The following is a 15,878-nucleotide window of genomic DNA, read 5'->3' on the forward strand; positions in this document are numbered from 1 at the left end:
ACGGACAAAGTGGGAGGGGGCACATGGGAAGGGACTGTAAAGAGGGTAAAGAGAGCGCGGGAGGAAAAAGGAGGGCTGTGGTAGGCAAGGGAGGTAGAGGGGGGAACGGGTCCAGCAAGAACAGCGGTGTTGGCGGAAACAATGGCAGGGGCAATAGCGATGGTGGCAGCCGAGGCAATCCCACTCTGGGCACCTTTCTGAATGGGCAGAGGCAGCTCACGGAGAAGAGGAGACCAGGCAGCGCCCGCAGAGGCTCTGAGAAAAGCGGCGAGGGAGGAGAAGGGGGAGGAGGAGGAGGTGGAGAAAGTGAGCGGGGTGGGGGGGGGGAGGAGTGGGGAAGAGGCAGGGGGAGAACCCGGGAAGGAAAACCAGTAGCATCAGCAGCAGCAGCAGCAGCAGCCGCCGCCACAGCAGTGGCAGTAGCGACAGTAGCAGCATTTAGCAATAGCTTTAACAGCGATAGCGGCAGTAGCAGCCGCCCTCCTCTCTCCCTCCTGCGGACGGCCGCAGCCACGGTACTCAGCAGGCTCCAGCGCCGTGCGCGCAGCCCACTGGTGAGATAGCCCGGGCCGGAGCAGGCGGCGGTGCACTACAAGAGCGGACCTCAGGAGCAGCCGGCGGCCACTGAGGCGCTGAGTTTTAGGGCCATAACCAGACAGCCCTGAAACCATCCAGCACCGCCGCGGCGGCGGCGCCTGAGGGAGAGAGGCGCGTCCACCTGGCGGGCCCGGCGCATGGAGCTGAGGCAGAGGCGGCGGCGGCGGCGGCAGCAGTAGCAACAGCGGCGGCGGGGACAGCTTGAGCAGCTGCGGCGACGGCAGCAGCCCAGCCTTGACTGCGGCCGCGCTAGCCCCAGCGCCAGCTGCCTGAGTCCGCCGGCGACGCGTGTCTCCGGAGTCGGCCTGGGAGGTGAGTACAAGCGCTGCCATCCAGCCCCTGGCCTTTCTCGCCGGCTTCCCGGTTGACGCGGGGTGGCGGCGGCAGGGGGTGGAACGCGTTGGGGGAAGCCGAGCGAGAAGAGGAAGAAGGGGAAACAGAAGGGAGGACGTCTGTGTGAGAATGGCGTGCGTGTGTCTGTCTGTATATGAGGGAGTGAGGCCGCGAGGGCGAGAGATCCCGGTTAGCCCCGACAGGCACTGTAATCTAGGAAAGGCCTGTGTGCTTGCGCCGGGGGAGGGGGTGGCGGCGAGGGGGAGGGGAAGCGAGCGGGCCGGAGCCACAGCGCTCAGAGCGGGGCGGCGGGGACCAGCTGAGTGCCGCCTCCTTGCGGGCCGGCGCCGGGAAGATCCTGGCTGGGGAACGGGCAGTAACACTGCACTCTCCGGTGTCAGCGGGCAAACCCACGAGGCGGCCGCGACCAAGAGTCAGGGCCAAAGGTGAGAAGCGCCGTCGCCGACACCTTCCATGCCCGCTGGGCTGCACTGGCGACCACAGAGCGCCACTGAACACTCGCCACCGGACCAGGGCCATGGGCAGGTCTAAGTTGGGAGCCCTATAGAGCCCCACGCGGCATGTCACCTTTGCGTAATTGGCCCATTGCCCCTTCCCGCTCTCGGTGGCAGTCGAATCGACGCTTTCCTGCGTGGCTTCTGGCGTTTCACTCTGCCGCTCCCGGCAGCACACCGCCGCTCCGCTCTCTCACACCCGGTGGGGCGGGGAGGCCTCGAGCCCACACGGGGAGCCGGGCCAGGCTCTGGGAAAGTGTGGAAAACGCGCCGCTGAGTTGGCGCCGTTCTGCTGAGGAATCCAATGGTTTCAGCATGACTGCTTCTGTCTGATCCATGAGGGATCGAATAACCCGCCCAAGGTTTTCTGTCTTTTTTCTAAGAGGAAAAAAAAATGGCATCCCCATTTCTACACCAACACATTTGATTTTCTTCGAGCTTCTGTTTGCATTTTGGAGTAAGTGGGTTTGGTATTTTGCTTCTGGGTTTCGGCTCCCAGCATATTGTTGAATTCTGTGCACAGCAATATACTTAGCTCTGTGGCCTTTTCCTAGCGTTTCATTTTCTACACTGTTATCTGCAAAGACATGATTTGTGTGTAGGCCTCCCAGGGCTGTTTTTAAAAAGCATCTAAAACACTTTACCCTGGGATTTGAATATCTCTTCTGTTGTTTTTGATCGTGGAGAAGAGTGTGCTGATAGTTGCTGAGATATTTTGCTTGGTGAGAGAATGTGCTCCAATGGTCTTCTCTGAACTATAGAGACCATTCGGGTTTCGAGGGATGAATCTCTCTTACATCTTTTACACATAGGTTAACATGACCAAACGTTTTACTTACAGCCATGAAATTCTCATGGCTGAGGAGAATTTATACTTATTTAAAATATATTTTTAGAAGGTAACAAAAAAGCCCTAAGTAACTGTCATTTTACATATTAACTGGGAAACCGGCTAATCAAATAAAACTGGCTGAGTGTCTGAAACTCTATCCCAGTGAAATATGTGGCTGTGAATATAATTAACCATCTGTCTAGTGAGCAATTTAAATTTGGGCTGGTACATTTTTATTACAGTGTCTAATTTCTGGAAGACTTGTACATTTTACCCAACAGTAACAACACAAACGTATTTGCTTACTAGGTCAGAGATTCACTTGTGTGATGGTGGGATTTCCCTTCCTCCCTCCCACACCTCATCTTTACTAGTCCCCACGCTTCTTGACCTGGGAGGTCAAAACAAGCCTCTTGCCTTTGCAGTTGGCATATTTACAGTAGAGGAACTCAAACTAGGCATGGCAGCTAGTGATTAAACATTTTTGTTTCTTGGAAATACCTTCTAATATTTTACCTCCCACAGAACCTAGATAAACTGAATGCATTTGAGTTGAAAAAATATAATTCTTTCTGCACATGTATTCAGATGGAGAAGGGTGATTCAACAAATTTGTTTTGAAATTTGATTCCATTTACTTTCTCTTATTTTAATTACCCACCTAGCTCTCCCATTGCTGTTCCAACTGCTTTTCCACACCCCACAGACACACATCCTCAACACACACACAATCATACTTTTTGTCCTTATAGCCAGTTTTTTAGGTTATTAATATTCAGATCTGTGATTTTAGCAGAATGTTGAGAAACTGCATTTTTTCTGGAAATCAAAAGTGTAAAATAGCATAACATGAAAAAGCATTATACATAGTTTTTAAATGTTCCCTATGATGTGATTTTAACCAGCAATTTATTACAAGGGGAAAAAGAAATAGATTTTGGGTGGAGATGAAATGGCCCTAGAAGATGAAATTTCAGAGACCTCCACCAAATAGCTGTTGTTAACATAATGTAACATAACATTACATAATTAAAATGAACCATGGATTGATTGTGCAGTGGGCTAGAGAAAGTCATTTAAAGGAAAATGCTTTTAAAACAAATATTTGGCTAAATAACAGCTCTGATAAATGGGTAACAATTATGTAAGCACATGGTAGAATCTGACATATATCAAGTCTGTTAAATAAATCAACCTGTTCAGTGAATAAATATTCGATGCATCAATGCTTTTTGAAACACACACACACACACACACACACACACACACACACAAGCAAACCTATTACACCCTGTTGCCAAAGTCAAACAAGTACAGCACACTGCTGCTTTCTCTCCGTTTTATTCAGTCTGACTCTCTTCCCTTTTTCTTTTTTTTCACAATTGTCTGATTACCTGTAAACTACTCAGTGAACAGAGACAGCTAAAGATGTGGTGGTGTTGCCTGTGTTTAGGAGGTGAGAGAAGAGAGATGAAAAAAGTGATAAGGGCTGGGTTTTAAACATACATGCTCATGACTTTCTGACACAATCACTGGTAGAGATCCCAGTTGCACAGAAGAATTTGCTTAGGAGAGGTACCAGCCTAACCAAAGAACCATTGATTGCAGTTTCTGTGTTCCTAAGTCCAGTTCTAGTGAATACTTTGTTTTTCTCCAAACCCTTAGTAAAGGGATAAAAGGAGATTCTAATTGGCCTTTGATTCTGTTATATTATCTTTAAACTTATTTATCTGGTGGCACATATATGGTTTAGGTGTTCCTTCTTGCAGTAAGCAAAAGGAGAGAAGAACCAAAGTAGATGATAGCGAAGGGAAATGATATACTAAGGAATAGGTCATCTGGCTTTCCTACTTTTCCTATCATAAAAACTTCAGAGTTGGACATTTTCTTTTTTTTTCCCCCATTGCCTCCTCTGAAAAGTTGCCCATCAGCTAGCTCCCTAATTGACAGTTTCTCAACCAGAAAACACCTTTTCAAACCCAATGTCATATGGTTAGACACAAAGAACTTGGTTGGGCTCTTCATGCCACTTCTCCAAGGCTGCTTGGAAACAAAACAAAGGGGACTGGACAAAACAGTATCACTCGAGGCTACCTTTAACCTCAGACCTCTTCTCTCTCCCAGAAAATTTCATTTTAGACGGAGGTGAACTTTCCTCTCTTCTCAAACAACACTGTCCTTGTGTCACAGTAGCACATTAAATGTTGGGAAATGTGGTCTGGGGTGGGGTCAACCAGGAAAGTGGAGTGTGGGAGGAAGCTGCCTTTTACTGATGGTAAGACCTTTTCTGGGCCAGCTACAGCTGAGGGTGAGGCCAGTCCCTCATTGCCTACTGTGGTTTGCAGGCCTCTGCTAAGGAATGTGTTCCTTTTGGTCTCATTTTCTGTAGATAAGCACTGTGGCTCAATGTCTTTCCCTCTCTTGTTCTCCTGTAGAAAAAGGACTGATGTCTTCAGGATCCTACTATGAACATAATTTTAATTTTTCTAAAAGGAATTTCAATAAGTCATTTCTCCATCTTCAGTAGGGTGATTTTGATATAGTTAATTATTTACAATTTTCTCAAAAACCCCAAAATCCCATTTAAAAGTTATACCTCTCTGCCTCAATAGCCTATCTTAAGTTTTATGTGGCTAGCCTAAGCAAGAAGTTGCTCCTAATGTTTAACCTGGGGAGGTTTAGAGGTTAGAGAACAAGATTATACTGTGGACATGACTACTAGAGTAGTGTTAAGCCATCCTCCATTGACAACAAGGAATAGAGATTCATTTTGTTGAGGGTAAGTTAAAGCGTTTCCTCTATGGAAGACTGGAAGTAGGGTGGCCATATGTTGTTGATTATACCTGGTTGTCCCAGCATACTTATTTTACTCTCAAGTGTCCCATTTTGGACAAAAAGTTTCTATGGTCACCCTAACTGTAGGTCACTTTTAAATCAAATATGCTTCTTGATTTAGGGAGGTGGTTATATTTGTAAAATCTGAATGAGCTTTGAAAATGTCATAATCCCTTAACTAGTTCAGTCTGTCTTTTTCCTAGCTAAGAAGTCTGTCTGGAGGATAAGAATACAAGAAATAATTCAAACTTTGGGCTTGATGGAATTAGATTATTGGGTCTAAAGATATCCCTCCAAAATGCATTTGTGAATGTACACACACACACATGCACACACAAACAGGTGTTGTCTGCTCACTGGAGAGTGGCTGTTCTTTCATGAAAGACTGGTAATAGTTTACAGGCTTAAAGCATATCAGAAGGCATTTAGGTTTAGAAAGATCATCCTGACCATAGTATGAATAGTTGCAAAACAAAAAAGGGTGGTAGCAACTGAGGTGTGAATTCTTCTTTTCTAAATATTTATTTAGCCCTCCCTGTAGCATGTAGCATCTTAGTTCCCTGACCAGGGATCGAAACCAGGGCCCTGCAGTGAAATCATGAAATTTCCTGAATTTTTCTTTTTTAAAAAAATTTTTTTGAATTGGAGTATAGTTGATTTACAGTGTTGTGTTAGTTTCTTTTTAAAACATGTTTTGAGAAGTTCACAGGTACTTCTGTGTCCAGAATAGTTTGCCAAATATTGGTCTTGCCAAATATACAAATATATGAATGAAATATATATATATATATTACATATATTATGTATATTTCCATTTGTTTTTTCTGTAATGGACAAGATGACTTTTTAAACTGCCTTCCAGTCTTAAGTATCTATGATTGGTTTTCATTGATCTAGGGCCAGAGTCAAAAGAGACTATAGCCCACAGGCCAAATCTGGCTTGCTATGGAAAAAGAAATAATGTAGACAAGAAGAAAATGTGAAGCCATTTAGAGTTGCTTTTGCAAATGTTTACAAGCTTTCCCTTCATAATTGAGCATTACCTAGGCCACTGTCAAAATGAGTCCACATTTCCTGAACACATACCTATCAGCTGATATCTAGGGCTTGGGAGACTGTCCAGAACCTGGTGAGGTGGCAGGAGGATGATCCCAAAGGTGAAATCCACATGTGAATTTGAGTTGAAATGTCAATAATGATCTTTTCTCTCCTGCCTATTGCAGTAACTTAAATTTTGTGGTGCTAATGAATTCTTCCCATCGTCCTTTCCAATATTTTCCACGTCATTCTAGGCATCCATGTGATTTATTCACCCAGAGACCAGGTCTCTGCAACTTGCTTGAACAGAGACCCTCTGTCTCTTTATTTACTAAGTTACTAGAACACATTCTAAAGAAGAGTTTTACTAAGTAGGGGAGTAGAAAAAATGGGCCATTACTGTCTAGCTCAGTGGTTCCTAACCTTTTTTTTGGCATGAACCCTTTTGAAAATTTGATGAATGTCAAGGATACACTCTTCAGAATTGTGCTAATTTAAAAGTATGACACTTTCAAGTGTTTTCAGGGAGTCCAACCATACATTGTGAGTTAAAAACCTTTGCACTAGCCTTTGCCCTGTTGTTACATGAATTCCTGTTGCATGACTGTCATTGTCAAGGTAACTTGAAAGGGGAGACATGAAGACGACTTTTTCAAAAAAGCCTGTTATTAGTATACTTGTGGTTCACAGCTCTCAGCTACCGTTATAAGCATTTTTCTGATTAGCCTTCACAGGCATTTTTTTATTATGAAAAACAGTCACTTATTACTCATTCTGCCATTACTGTTCTCACCAAAGGCAAGTCAGGGCTAGTTTCTCCAAATCTTTGACTTTTTAACTTTCAGATTTTGTTCAACACTCAACCTCTGCAAGTTCATTATTAATATATAAAATACATTACATAAAAGCTCATTCACACTTACTTGCCTTCATTGCTCTCTCTTCAGTTCTCTATCTCTATATATTTCTCTTAGCCAAAGAGAAGTTTTATCTTGACAAAAATAGGAAACTCTTGCTAGCACTGATCGTTAAGTGTGTTGATGGAGCCAGACAAGGAGGTGGTGTCCAGATATCTTCATAAGGACCATCGGGACTCATGGGCCTTTTGCAATGTTAGCCATCCTGGAAATCTAATGTTATATATTAAAGGCAATGCTCCTTAACCTCTGCAAGCATGCCACATATGTGCTATGCAAATGCAAGGGTAAGAATACGTGGTATTCCTATCTATGAATAAATGTTTCTTGCCTGTCCCTTTGTTTCTATTCTTAGCAGTTTGGAGTATGGCAGAGTATGAAGACTAATGGAATTCTAAATCTGAAAGGATCCATTAATGATCATTTCTAATTCAATTCAGCAAACATTTATTGAGCATCTACTACATGCTAAGCACTAGGATACTGAGGAAGAGAAAAGAATGAAACAGATTCTCCTGTCACATAAAAAATTAGCTTTGATTCTGCTGAGGTTTTTTTTGTTTTTACCAACTTTATTAACCCCATCCTTTTTCTAATTTAATGCATTTTTTCTATGATTTCTATATTCCCCCTGTTAGAAAATAAGTATAAATGCCCTCTTTACTAACACAAGAGAAAATTCTCTGACAAATAGTTAACCTCTAGCTAATTGCCAATATCTGCTGGATCATCGAAAAAGCAAGAGAGTTCCAGAAAAACATCTATTTCTGCTTTATTGACTATGCCAAAGCCTTTGACTGTGTGGATCACAAGAAACTGTGGAACAGTCTGAAAGAGATGGGAATACCAGACCACCTGACCTGCCCCTTGAGAAACCTAAATGCAGGTCAGGAAGCAACAGTTAGAACTGGACATGGAACAACAGACTGGTTCCAAATAGGAAAAGGAGTACATCAAGGCTGTATATTGTCACCCTGCTTATTTAACTTATATGCAGAGTACATCATGAGAAATGCTGGGCTGGAAGAAGCACAAGCTGGAATCAAGATTGCTGGGAGAAATATCAATAACCTCAGATATGCAAATGACACCACCCTTATGGCAGAAAGTGAAGAGGAACTAAAAAGCCTTTTGTTGGAAGTGAAAGAGGAGAGTGAAAAAGTTGGCTTAAAGCTCAACATTCAGAAAACGAAGATCATGGCATCTGGTCCCACCACTTCATGGGAAATAGATGGGGAAACAGCAGAAACAGTGTCAGACTTTATTTTTTGAGGCTCCAAAATCACTGCAGATGGTGATTGCAGCCATGAAATTAAAAGATGCTTACTCCTTGGAAGGAAAGTTATGACCAACCTAGATAGTATATTGAAAAGCAGAAATATTAACTTTGCCAACAAAGGTCCGTCTAGTCAAGGCTATGGTTTTTCCAGTGGTCATGTATGGATGTGAGAGTTGGACTGTGAAGAAAGCTGAGCATAGAAGAATTGATGCTTTTGAACTGTGTGTTGGAGAAGACTCTTGGGAGTCCCTTGGACTGCAAGAAGGTCCAACCAGTCCATGCTAAAGGAGATCAGTCCTGGGTGTTCATTGGAAGGACTGATGCTGAAGCTGAAACTCCAATACTTTGGTCACTTCACGCGAAGAGTTGACTCACTGGAAAAGACCCTGATTCTGGGAGGGATTGAGGGCAGGAGGAGAAGGGGATGACAGAGGATGAGATGACTGGATGGCATCACCGACTCGATGGACATGAGTTTGGGTGAACTCCGGGAGTTGGTGCTGGACTGGGAGGCCTGGCATGCTGTGATTCATGGGGTCACAAAGAGTCGGACACAACTGAGCAACTGACCTGAACTGAACTGAAACTGAAACAAGATTTCCAGCCTCCATGGCACAAATACTTCTATTCTTATGTTTGCATTGGCTTAGCAGGCCCCACTTAATACGGAGTAACATGTTTCTTTTCCCTGCAATTCTGAGGCAAGATTTGTATTATTGATATCATTGGTGATGTGGAATTGCAGATTGCATTAGCCATGGTATATAGCCATGGTCAATATATATAATATATACAACTCAAGATTACAATATATATAACTCAAGATTACAGTCCTTAGTTATTAACTTCTGACTAATGAATTGAATGTACTCTGCAAAAAGCCATCTTTGAGTGGGTTAGTTTTTAACTCCTAGTTGGTGATTGTATTAGTTTTCTGTAGCTACTGTAACAAATTACCAAAAGCTCAGTGGTTTAGAACAACATAAATTTATTATCTTACAATTCTAGAGGTCACGAATCTGCAATAGGTCTCACTGGGCTAAAATTAAGGTATGAGCAGGGCTGTATTCCTTTCTGGAGGCTGTAAGGGAGACTCCATTTCCTTGTCTTCCAGCTTCTAGATTGTGCCTACATTTCTTGTTTCATGGCTTCCCTACATTCTCAAAGTCAGCAATAATGAATTGATTCCTTACATTACATCACTTCAATCTTGCTTCCATTGTCATGTCTCCTTCTCTGACAGCTCACTCTCCTGCCTCCCTCTTCTACTTTTAAAGACCTTGGTAATTACATTGAGTCTACTTGGATGAATGCTGCTGCTGCTACTAAGTCACTTCAGTCATGTCCGACTCTGTGTGACCCCATAGACGGCAGCCCACCAGGCTCCCCCATCCCTGGGATTCTCCAGGCAAGAATACTAGAGTGGGTTGCCATTTCCTTCTCCAATGCAGGAAAGTGAAAAGTGAAAGTGAAGTCACTCAGTCGTGTGCGACTCTGTGCGACCCCCTGGACTGCAGCCTACCAGGCTCCTCCATCCGTGGGATTTTCCAGGCAAGAGTACTGGAGTGGGTTGTCATTGCCTTCTCCGACTTGGATGAATAGTACAGAATTATTTCCCCATCTCAAGGTTAGTTGATTTGCAAACTTAATTCCACCTGCAACCTTAATTCCCCTGTGCCATATAACCTGGTATATTCACAGGTTATAGTAGTGACAGTGACTTGATTTTTTTTCTTTCCATTTTGAAATAATAGATTCACAGGAAGTTTCAAGGACAGAGAGGTCCTATGTACCTTTCACCTAGTTCCACCAATAGTTAAATCTTACCTAACTATAGTTTAAGACCAAACCTTGAACTTGATGTTAGAACAACAGGTTTGTTTAGTTCTATGTCATTTTATCACGTGTAGATTTGTGTACCACTAACATCATCAATATAAAGTACTGTTCCATCACCAAAAAAGATCTGTCTTGTGCTACCTATTTTTTTTTAACAGTCACATTCACCCCCTCATGCCCTCTATCCCCAAACCCTGGCAGTCACTAATATTTTTTAAAAAATGAATCTATAGTTATGCCATTTCAAAAATGATAGAGTCATGGAGTATGTGACCTTTTCAGGTTCGCTTTTTTCACTCAGTATAATGCCCTTGAGATCTAAGTTGTCTTGCATATAAATGGTACATTTGTTTATACTGTTGAGCAGTATTCCATGGTATGTATATATTGCTGTTTGTTTAACCGTTTACCTGTTAGGAACATTTTGGTTGTGTCCAGTTTTTGGCTATTGCAAAGAAAGCTGTACAGGTTGCATGTATGTGTACTCAGTCACTCAGTTGTTTCCAACTCTTTGTGACCCGATAGACTACAGCCCACCAGTCTCTCTGTCCATGGGATTCTTCATGCATAAATACTGGTAAATACTGGAGTGAGTTGCCATTTCCTTCTCCAAGGGATCTTCCTGACCCAGGGATCAAATCTGGGTCTCTTTTGTTTCCTGTATTGGCAGGTGGATTCTTTACCACTGAGCTACCTTGAAACCTGTTTGTTTAATCATTTACCTGAGGAACATTTTGGTTGTGTCCAGTTTTGGGCTATTACAAAGAAAGCTGTACAGGTTAGTGTAAAGTTTTTTGTATGAACATGTTTCCACTTCTCTGGGGAAAATGCCCAAGGGTATGATTACTAGGTCATATGGTAAGTGTATGTTTAGTTTTTTAAGAAACTGCAAAACTGTTTTCCAGAATTCCATTACCTAACTTATCACGGTCTACTAGTATCAACATTTTACCTGCTTAAATAAACCTTACCTCTCTTTAAGTCCTGTATCCTCCCTCACTGATAATATTATAGTCCTAGATATTTCCTTTATATATATTTAGAACTACATCAGACAGTGTCATGATTTTTGCTTCAACTGTCAAACATAATTGTGAGAACTCAACAGGAGAAGCAGTCAATTGTATTTACTCTTACTTTTACTCTTTCTGTTGTCCTATCTTCCTTCTTGAGGTTTCAAGATTCTTTCTTTATATTTTTCTTTCTGTTTAGAGACCTTCCTTTAGTCATTCTTTTAGTGCAGGTTTGTTAGCAACACATTCTCTTGGTTTCCTTCATCTTAGATTTCTTGGTTTCCCGTGTGTTCCTGAAGGATATTTTCACTGCATATACTCTTAGCTTCCTGAATCTGTAGGTTTATGTCTTTTGCCAAGTTTGGAAAGTTTTCAGCCATTATTTATTTGAATACTTTTTCTGTCCTGCCTTCTTTATCCTGTTGTTCCAGGCCTCCTCTAATGACAGGAAAGTTAGATATTTCTTTATAGTCCCACAGAGACCCTGTTCATTATTTTTCAATTTGAGTTTCTTTGTTCAGATTGCATAATTTCTATCATTTGGTCTTCAAGTTAGCTAATTCTTTCCTTAGTCCTCTTCATTATATTTTAGAGCCCATATATTGATATTTTTTAGAATTTTAGTTATTGTATTTTTAATTTCTAAAAATTCTAATTGGTCCTTAAACATGTATCTTATATTTCTTTGCTGAGACTTTGTATTTTTCATTTGTTTTAAGAGTATTTGTAGTTTATTACTGAAGCATTTTTATCACGGCTATTTTAAAATCATCTCTAGTTAATTCTAATATCTGTCGTCTTAGCTTTGACATCTATTTATTTCCTGTTTTCATTCAGCTTGAAATATTTCTGGTTCTTGGTATGATGAGTGATTTTTAATAGAAACCTGGACGTTTTTGTATTACATTATGAGACTCAGGATCTTATTCAAACCTTCTGTTCAGCTAGCTTTTTCTGACATTGCTTCAGCAGGGGAAGGGAGTATGATGCCTTTGTTACTGCCAGGTGGAAGTGCAAGTTCAGGTTCCCCACTCAGCCTCTGTAGACACTTGGAGGGCAGGGCTTCTCATTACTTCTGGTGAGGGGTTGGAATTCAGTCACATTTCAAGTGCTTAATAAGCATATGTGGTTAGTGGCTACCATACTGAACAATACATACATAGATGGCTGTCATAGGAAGACCAGAGGTGAGGAAGGAAGGTTGGTTCTATAACAACTGAGGTTTGGTGTGAGATACTGTGGCATAGGTAGACTACAACAAGGACCTAGTTATTGGATTTGAGGTCTGTGGCTGGGGTTTGTTTCCAAAGCCTGTGGTGCTATGAATACTACAAAGATATGTGTACAAGGAACTCAACTGGACATTATCAATATAGTAGAGTTGATAGATGGTGAAACAGTGGAAACAGTGGCTGACTTTATTTTTTGGGGTTCCAAAATCACTGCAGATGGTGATTGCAGCCATGAAATTAAAAGATGCTTACTCCTTGGAAGGAAAGTTATGAACAACCTAGATAGCATATTGAAAAGCAGAGACATTACTGTGTCAACAAAGGTCCGTCTAGTCAAGGCTATGGTTTTCCCAGTGGTCATGTATGGATGTGAGAGTTGGACTATAAAGAAAGCTGAGCGCCGAAGACTTTATGCTTTTGAACTGTGGTGTTGAAGAAGACTCTTGAGAGTCCCTTGGGCTGCAAGGAGATACGACCAGTCCATGCTAAAGGAGATCAGTCCTGGGTGTTCATTGGTAGGACTGATTTTGAAGCTGAAGCTCTGATACTTTGGCCACCTTATGCGAAGAACTGACTCATTTGAAAAGACCCTGATGCTGGGAAGATTGAGGGCGGGAGGAGAAGGGGACGACAGAGGATGAGATAGTTGGATGGCATCACCGACTCAATGTACATGAGTTTGGGTAAACTCTGGGAGTTGGTGATGGACAGGGAGGCCTGGCGTGCTGTGGTTCATGGGGTCACAAAGAGTCGGACATGACTGAGCGACTGAACTGAACTGAACTGAGAGTTAATAGAAACTATACCAAGTATTAAATATGTTTCTTCCTCTCAATCTTTGTAAGAGAGGTGGAGTAGCATGTTGCAGATTCCTGTCACTCTTCATTTTGTTAAAGGGAAATTCTCTCCTATTGGGGAGAAGTTTGTTTATTCAAAGCAACAAACTTCACTCTATGGCTGAAGTAACTGTTGATTGAGGAAATATTATCAGAAAAGAGTAGGTTATGAAAAGGGCATTCTGTTGATTTGTAGAATCTAGGGTTTATTTGGCATCTTGGTGGCCCCTGTTATGTCATTTATCTCCAACATGCTTAGCCAGTTTGCGTTGGGGCGACATTTGTGACAGAGCTCTGTCCTTAACAGAGCTGGGTTGACTTGTTGGCACTTTTTTGTCCAAGGCCCAGAGAGTCAGTAGACCCTGTTACACAGCTTCTTTGCACACTGTTGCCTTCTCAAATCTCTCTTTGCTTAGATTTGTAGGAGTTTCCTTAACGTGGAGTCAGTGTTTTCAATTTCCTCTTGGGGTAGTTCAGTAACATTTTCCCTTCTTGGATCTCTATATTTGTGAGTACATCTTCAGGTGTTTGCGTAGGGCTGCCTATGTACTTTACATCTCAGTAAGAGAAGAGGTGCACCCATTGTCTATTTAATGTATGTCATATGTAGAGTCTATAAGTCACATTGCATTTTCCCATAACAAATCCTATATGTGTAAAGTTGTGGCCTTGGTATGTTAAGATGTTTCATAAATGACATAGTCAAATTCATTTGGCTAAATAAGTAAAAGAAAAGGGAGTTATTCAGTGCTACAATGAGTTTTTTCAGATTTATGTGGTTTGACTTAAAGCTAAACAAAAAGACAGTCATCTGAGGAAGAAACAGTTTGAAAGTTACACTGTGAAAACAGAGAGGTAGGCATACTTGATAACACAAGATCAAGGTGTAGGTTGTAAATCCAGGACCATGGCTCACCTAGATCCTTCCATATGTGCATTTGTGGGGAAGAGGTGAGTATTCCCGGTCTGTTACTCAGACATATGGAAATAATACAGTAGGAGCAACCAGAATCCAAATTTATCATGTTGTCTCTCAAGGAGGCTGCAAATACACCAGTTAATTTTGAAGACAGTGGTCACTGGTTAAGCAGAGGGGCCAGGATCAGGATATTGCTATATAAATCTGGGAAGAGAACCTAGAGTTAGCCTTCCTTGTCATTTATCTCACCCTTTCCTATAAGCCACTGTTTTTTTGCTCTATTTCAATAATGCTTTGGTTGCTACATGTACATATATTTAGCACTTGAATAAATGGAAAAGCCCATTTGTTTATTGTCCAGATAAGTTGGTAATGTCATGATATTGCTGACCCTGATAACTCATGATTCATAAGGGACAAGCCACTTTTAGCCAACTACTGAAAGATGCTGAAAAGCAGGTAGGTGGACTAATCTCTCCTTTTTGATTCTCACCTCTGCCATTCGACCCTCAGATATGACTTTTATATGTTCCAGTACTGAGCACCGTTGGTTAATAGAGGCCTAAAGTGGATTCAGCTAATGCCAGGAATGGGATTCTTTTATTTTCTGAAAAATCAGCTTATTATACTTAAGAATCCAGAGTTCTGAGTCACACAGCCAGGCCATGTACTAGAGAGGAACACTCTCAAATTACTCTTTTAAATGAAGAGCCACTTTGGCATAGTATGCACTGAAAGAAAAAGTGTGATCCTAGGTATGCTTTTTATTTTTCCCTCTGTCCTTTTGGTTTTCTTCAGCCTTTCTCTGATTTGCATGGCTCTGTTCTGACTCCCAAGATCCATCTAAAGGCCCTTTATAATGAGCGTCTCCCTTCTCCATGTGTCCTACTTATGGCATGGAAGTGCTGGATGTCACACGATGTAAGGCAGTATTGGCTACAGTGAGTTCAGAGGAGGACTCTGGGGCTACCAGTTGTTTCCAGACTGTCAGATAGAAGGAATGCTCAAGCAGCTGGGATAGTTTGAGGTGGTAGAAGCAGCAGTGGATAATAGGGCAGAGAGCTGTTGTTTGTGCTTATTGCTGAGATGGCCAGCTGAGAGAGACAGCTGTGTGTTCAGTGGTCCTGAGGAAGTTAAAACTAAGATTGGTGTGTCTTCATTCAGGAGATAGTTATGTTAAGGGACCAAAGGCACTAAGGCTGCCAAAAATAACACCTTAGAATTCTATAGCCCCTCTCTTCTCGAGGGTTAGAAGGGCTCCTATGTTTTATTTCATGTGGCCTCACAAACAACCTTATGGAGTTAAGAAAAGTAAATATTGAAGACCACATAGGACAAGTTGCTTCCCTTTCCTGGGCCTGAGTTTTCAAACTGTGAAATGAGGGCTTGGTCTAGAGCTAATCTCTAAGATCTTTTCCCACAGCAACAATTTCCATGATGGTAACATTTTCCAGATGGGGGAATTGAGTCTCTGGCACTTTAAAGTGAATTTCACAAAGCCATACTGTAAATCAGGGACAGAGTGATTACTATAGACCAAGCCCTAATCCCTTCCCTTAGATTGCCCTGTCAGTGGTCTCTGAATTGTGAGGTAAGAGGGACTATCACTTCTGAACACATGAAGCCTGTGTTCATCCATTCCATTTAACTCTTCCTCGCCTTCATAGCCTACCCTCTTCACTTATCAGCAGGG

At 42.1% G+C, this 15,878-nt stretch overlaps 1 protein-coding gene across 2 annotated transcripts in view; it reads left to right on the forward strand.

The window, feature by feature from the left end:
- The first annotated feature begins 361 nt into the window (after positions 1-361).
- The window catches only part of NEXMIF (neurite extension and migration factor), a 204,907-nt gene continuing 189,390 nt past the window's right edge, over positions 362-15,878 (forward strand). For both annotated transcript variants that reach the window (XM_070785155.1, XM_070785156.1), the window contains exon 1: positions 362-909. The gene's annotated coding sequence lies outside the window, so the exon portion shown is untranslated. The remainder of the gene's footprint in view (positions 910-15,878) is intronic.

Source organism: Bos indicus, chromosome X (genome assembly GCF_029378745.1).
Source record: "Bos indicus isolate NIAB-ARS_2022 breed Sahiwal x Tharparkar chromosome X, NIAB-ARS_B.indTharparkar_mat_pri_1.0, whole genome shotgun sequence".
Classification (NCBI taxonomy): Eukaryota; Metazoa; Chordata; class Mammalia; order Artiodactyla; family Bovidae; genus Bos; species Bos indicus.